The sequence below is a fragment of the Cavia porcellus genome, unplaced genomic scaffold (assembly GCF_034190915.1).
Source record: "Cavia porcellus strain 051 isolate PalLab524CR breed Dunkin Hartley unplaced genomic scaffold, mCavPor4.1 scaffold_16, whole genome shotgun sequence".
Taxonomy (NCBI): Eukaryota; Metazoa; Chordata; class Mammalia; order Rodentia; family Caviidae; genus Cavia; species Cavia porcellus.
Genome location: NW_026947499.1, coordinates 60,601,381 through 60,607,903, shown reverse-complemented (window position 1 = coordinate 60,607,903; position 6,523 = coordinate 60,601,381).

Below are 6,523 nucleotides of genomic sequence, written 5' to 3'. Positions count from 1 at the left end.
TAGTGACATAATATGGTGTTCATACATGTGAGTCTTCTTTATTTCACTGAGGAGTATGATTTCTAGTTACATCCATTTACCAAAAAAAGCCTCAAGTTTATCATTCTTTATAGGTGAGTAGTAGTCCATTGTATTAAAATACCACATTGTTTTTATCTATACTTTGGTTGAGGAGCATTTGGGTTCTTTCCAAGAACTGGCTATTACACTGCTATTAACATGGGCTCACATATATAACGGTGGTATGTTTTCAATTCTTCTGAGAAAATACCCAGAAGAGGCATGGCTGGGTTGAATGGAACCTCTACTACTAGTTTTTAAGGAATCTCCACACTGATTTCCTAAGTGGTTGTATCAATCTACACTCCCAAGAAAAATAAAGAAGTATTCCTTTTTCCCTGCATTCCTGCCAACTTTTGTTATTGGTTAATTTCGTGATGTTAGCCATTCATTCTGGAGTGAGCTGATATCTGTGTTGTTTTAATTTGCATTTCTTGAATGATCAATAATGTTGAACACTTTTCATATATTTATTTCCAATTGTACTTCTTCATCTAGAAATTGTATTTTCATCTCATGCAAATTTTTGGATTAGGATTTTAAATTGGGGGGGCAGTTTTTCCTACTCTTTATATATTCTAGATAAAAGTCCTTTGAGTGACAGTGGACAAAAATCTTTTCCCATTCTGTGGGTTTTCTTTTCATTCTGTTGGTGATTTGGTTTGATGTGCAAAAACATTTTAATAATGTGAGATCCCAGTTATTGATTCTATGAAATACTTTCAGTGCAGATTTTTTTTCAAAAACTCTTTGCCTACCCCTATGTCCTCAAGAGTTATACCTACTTTTTCTTACAGTAAGTTTAGTGTTTCTGTCATAATATTTAGATCTTTGGTCCACTTTGACTTCAATTTAGTGCATGGTGATACGTATGGGTCTAATTTAAGTCTAAGGCCTTTAGAAAGCTAGTTTTCCCAACACCACTTATTAAAGAGACTATCTTTCTTCCAGTGGACATGTTTGATCCCTTTGTTAATGATAAAGTGGATGAGTAGTTGTAGTAGTGTTTGTATCGTCTCTTCTGTTCCATGATCCTCAGGTCTGTTTTTGGCTGGTGCCACACTGATTATATTAAAGTAGTTTTGTAGTATAATTTCAAGTCTAGAATTGTGATGTTTCCTGCCTTCCCTTTGTTTCCCAGGATTGCTTTTGCTCTTCTGGTTCTATTAAGGCTCCATATGAATTTTAAGAATGTTTTCTCTAGATCTGTGAGGCATACTAATAGTATTTTGACCAGGTTTGCATTAAATCTGTATAACTGTTTTGGGAGTATAGCTATTTTCATTGTATCAGTTATTCCTATTCATGAGTGATGGATATCTTTCCATTTTCTGAATTATTTTTCAATTTTTTTCTGAGTATTGTAATATTCAGTGTGTAAATATTTAACTTCCTTTGTTAGATTGAGTCCTAAGTATATTTTCTTATGCTACTGTGAAGGGTATTGTTTCCCTAATTTTTCTTTCAGTGACTTTGTGTTTGTGTACAGGAATGCTAATGACCTTTGCATCTAGCTACACTGTTGACTTTGCTTACCAATTCTAGAAGTCCGTTAGTGGTCCTCTATGTAGAGTATCATGTTGTTGGGAGCCGCGTCTGTGATAGCTCGCCTTGCGCGGCGGACGTGCGGCCTGTGGTAAAGAGCAAAGCCTGAGGTAGATTACCCCTCCCATCGAATATGTTAGTTTCCTGCTTACCGCGTAAACAACCCGCTCAACAATATAGTCTGCCTGGCAACTGATGATGTTAGCCAATCAGCTTGCCTTGCTTACTTTAACATGATTGGACACTGTACCCGTATATATACCGGTGCCACCCCTGGGCGGAAGAAGAAGCCAGGTAGAAGCCCGGAAGTAGAAGCCCAGAAGGAGCCGCGGAGAGCGGACCGGTAGAGGCTTCGGAGCGAAGCCCGGAAGGAGCCGCGGGGAGCGGACCAGAGGAGGCTTCGGCTGGGAGCGATCCCAGGGCAGGCTGTACGGAGAAGGAAAATAAAAAGAAAAGGTTGTCCACTACCAGACTTTGTCGTGTGTCCTTCCTGCCGGCCGGGAGCGGACATCGACATTTGGAGGCCCGCCCGGGGACTGATCACCCCCGAGACGTGGAAGTGGACAACGCTCCAGTACAGAGCTGCGAGACAGGTGAGTTGGGGATAAGCCTGGGCTCTGGGTGGCGCGCACCTACAGGGCTTTTAGACTCCCCTCAGGCTCACGCGTAAGTGGCGGATTCCTTGGGCCTCACGCGGTGAGTAACATATTAAAAGATGGGAAACATGTTAGGTAGCAACACTAAGAGCGAGGGTGGTTGTGGAGAAAGCTCTCAAGAGCTTACAAAAGTACGCAGGGTATCTGAGCAGGCCCAGTCAGGGAGCTCCCGAGAGGGGTCCGTCAAGGGGAACAAGGATGCTAAGGAGGAGGACGGGGCTCTAGCCTCGGAGTCGTCTGACTCCGAGGACGAGGGAAAGTTGAATGGCAAGGAGGCCAAAGAGACCAGCTGTCAGGAGCCTAAATCGCTCAATAAGGAGTTGCAGGGTTCTTTTCCAGCGTTGCCCCGCGAATTGCGCTCTGCTCAACCTGGTCTGCAGAGGAGTAGAGAGCTCCTGAGCGCTCCCCGGCGCGAGAGGGAGGCGAAGCCTTCCGCCCCACCTTGGGGGCCGTTTCCGGAGGCGATTCCTCGCCACGAGGCGGCCGCCTGGGAGCTCTCTCCCCTTTCGCCAGAACAGGAAGTGATGCACGGGCCCCCATTTTCCGCCCAATCACGGCCGCTGTCTTATGCTCCGCCGCCGGCGGGTCGGTATTTTTACAGGCGGCTTTGGCAGGGGGGACGCTTGTCTCATGAGGTACATCCACCTGGGATAGATAGTGGCCCCTACGGGATATTTCCTGTACAAGTAGCTATGGGCCAGGGACGCAATGTATGGGAGCCTTTTGAGATAAAGCAGATTAGAGAACTTAAAAATGCAGTTACAACCTTTGGGCCGACTGCGCCTTACACCATTGCCATGCTGGAGAATCTGTCTTCTGGGCCCCTCACCCCCGCGGACTGGATTCAGCTGGCAAAGGCGTGTCTGCCCTCGGGCAGTTACCTGGATTGGCGAGCCTGGTACGCAGAGTTCTCTGCAGAGCAGGCTGAGAGAAACGCCAATCGGGGAAACCGGGGGTGGAACAAGGAAATGCTTATGGGAGAAGGTCGGCACGCTGATGACCAGACCCAGTTCCCCGGCGCTGTCTATGAACAAATCAATGCCATAGGGCTCCGCGCCTGGAAACAGGTAAGTGGTGCCGGAACTGCCTCCTTGTGTCTTTCAAAAATAATTCAGGGTACCACAGAGCCATTTGTTGACTTTGTGGCCCGAATGCAAGATGCTGCCGATAAGATATTTCCTGATCCGGGAGTGGCTCAACCGCTGGTAAGACAGCTGATTTTTGAGCAATGTACAAAGGAGTGCAAGGCAGCGATAGCTCCTCATAAGAACAAGGACCTCAACGTCTGGATTAGGATATGCAGAGAGATAGGGGGGCCGCTCTCCAACTCGGGAGTGGCTGCTCTCCTGGCCGCGGCTGTACAGCAGAGGGGACCTCGCGGGTTAGAAGGGGAATGTAAGGCTAAAGGGTGTTTTGCCTGCGGGGAGCCAGGACACATTAAACGTCATTGCCCAAACAATGCAGATGCTAGGCCTCGCCCTAGGAATAAAAAACCATATGTTTGTGGGCGATGCAAAAAGGGATCACACAAAGCTGAGGAGTGTAGGTCGGTCTTTGATGCTCAGGGCAACCGTATTTGTGGACAAGATGCTAGAGAGCCAAAAAACGGCCAGAGGGGGCCCCCTTCACAGGCGGGCCCCCGCCCCAGAGACAGGACAGCTCAGGGTGGCAGCCTTCAACAAGGGCCACCCCTGGGTCAGCAGGTGTGGACCTCAGTGTCGCCTCAGGACTTATATTAGTGCCTGATATGGGTGTTCAAGTGGTTGAAACCACCTTTAAGGGACCGTTACCCGAAAATTCCGTGGGTCTGGTGATCGGGAGATCCTCCACGGCCCTTCGGGGTCTCACAGTAGTCCCAGGGGTCATAGACTCAGACTACACAGGACATATTAAAATTATGGTTCAATCTCTTGTGGGTACTATGGTAATCAATAAAGGAGACAAGATAGCGCAGCTCTTGCTGCTCCCCAGTCTCCACAAGAGATTTCCCTCAAAGCAGAAAATTAGAGAAAGTCAAGGTTTCGGTTCCTCAGGGAAAGTCTTTGAGGGACTCCATATGACACTTGGTAAAAGGCCCATGCTCTCACTTAAGGTCAATGGCAAGAATATAACAGGGCTCAGGACCACAAGCCATCCGAGTACCCTATACAGCCAGCCAGATCAAGACCCTGGCTGCCTGCATAGATACCTGGGCCATTCTGAGATGTGTTTTCCATGGGGATATAAACAATCAATACCCTAAAGACCCTATCTTGTCATTTGTCACTCAGCACCCTATAATTTTTCCAAAGGTTACTGCCTCTGAGCCATTAGTCCTAGCAACTACAATATACACAGATGGCTCCAAGACGGGGATAGGCGCCTATGTGATCCTAGGCAAGCCCCCGGTTACCATACAATTTAAACCAGATCAGCCTCAGGTGGTAGAACTGCAGATCGTTAAAATGATTCTTGAACGGTTCTCAGAAGCCATTAACATTGTCTCCGATTCTAGGTATGTGGTCAATGCTATGCAAGTGCTTGAGACTGCCAGTTTAATTAGATCCACTTCCACAGTGGCTGGACTGTTCCTGTCTATCCAGACATTGCTTCAGAACAGACACCATAAGGTCTTCACCACCCACATAAGAGCACATACATCCCTGCCGGGGCCCATGGCACAGGGGAATGCGGCCACTGACACTGCCACTCGCCCGTTATGGATTTTTACCTTACTAACACCAATCGAGTGAGCCCGTGCCTTCCATGATAAATTTCATGTTAATGCCAGGACACTAGCAAACCATTTCCATGTTTCTAGAGCAGATGCACAAGATATCGTGCGACTATGTGACTCCTGTGCCACATACAAACCTGCCATACCGATGGGAGTAAACCCTCGAGGTTTGATCCCTGGTGATGTTTGGCAGATGGACATCACACATATACAGGAGTTTGGGACTCTTAAATATGTTCATGTTTCCACAGACACCTGTTCTCACGTCATATTTGCAACAGCAAAAACAGGTAAAAAAGTGTCTAATGTGATCAATCATTGCCTGGCGGCTTGGGCCGCATGGGGCAAACCAAAAATATTAAAAACTGATAATGGACCAGCCTATATAGGCAAAGCCTTCAATGAGTTCTACAAAATGATAGAGGTTCAATTAAAACATGGTATCCCATACAATCCCCAAGGTCAAGGAATCATTGAGAGGGCTCATAGAAGCCTCAAAGAAATTTTACAAAAACAAAAAGGGGGAGTAGGCCAAGGCCTGGCCCCAAAGGCACGATTATCCATGGCACTATTCACACACAATTTTTTAAATTTAAATAATGATAATCGCTCCCCAGCTGTGGAGCACTGCAACCCTTCCCCCAACCATAAAGGGTGGGTGAAGTGGAAAGATGTCCTGACAGGACAATGGATGGGCCCGGATCCAGTGGTCAGCTGGAACCGAGGCGCGGTTTGTGTTTTCCCACAGGAACCGGGACGAGAACCACTGTGGATACCGGAGAGACTGACACGGGCAACAAAGCCCTCGACTGAAGATCAGACCTGCCCTACTGGAGATGCATCACAGACCAACCAATAAGATGAATAAAAATAGCGGTAGCCCGAAATAGACAAGAAGATCCTCAGGCATATGCATGGCTTGCTCAATTGGCCCACGACCGAGTCTAGATATGGCGGGCATCCCTCATTCTCCTCCATAAGGTGACAATACACAGCAGGGTAGGTGAGTCAATGACGGGTAAGAGCGTGCCTCCCCAGCACGACTCGACCTAAGCCAGGCCCTACCCCATCCTGCACGTAAGCCGCTGGACTGTTAGATGCTGCCCAGGTCTAAATTTCTCTCCGAGGGGATTTCTTTACGGAGAGGAAATGAGTGCAAGCTTGTGTGCATCCAGGTTCCGTCCAGTTTGTGCCTGGCCCTAGAAAAAGGACGAGGGCCTCAGGGCCTTGGCAGACCATGGCATGGCCAACCAGGGTCTAAGCCAAGGACCTACGGTGGGCCTACACATAGGGCATAAGCCTCTGCACCCAGTCCAGGAAGGGCTACGATGCGCACATTCATAAAAAATAAAATAGGGGGAGATGTTGGGAGCCGCGTCTGTGATAGCTCGCCTTGCGCGGCGGACGTGCGGCCTGTGGTAAAGAGCAAAGCCTGAGGTAGATTACCCCTCCCATCGAATATGTTAGTTTCCTGCTTACCGCGTAAACAACCCGCTCAACAATATAGTCTGCCTGGCAACTGATGATGTTAGCCAATCAGCTTGCC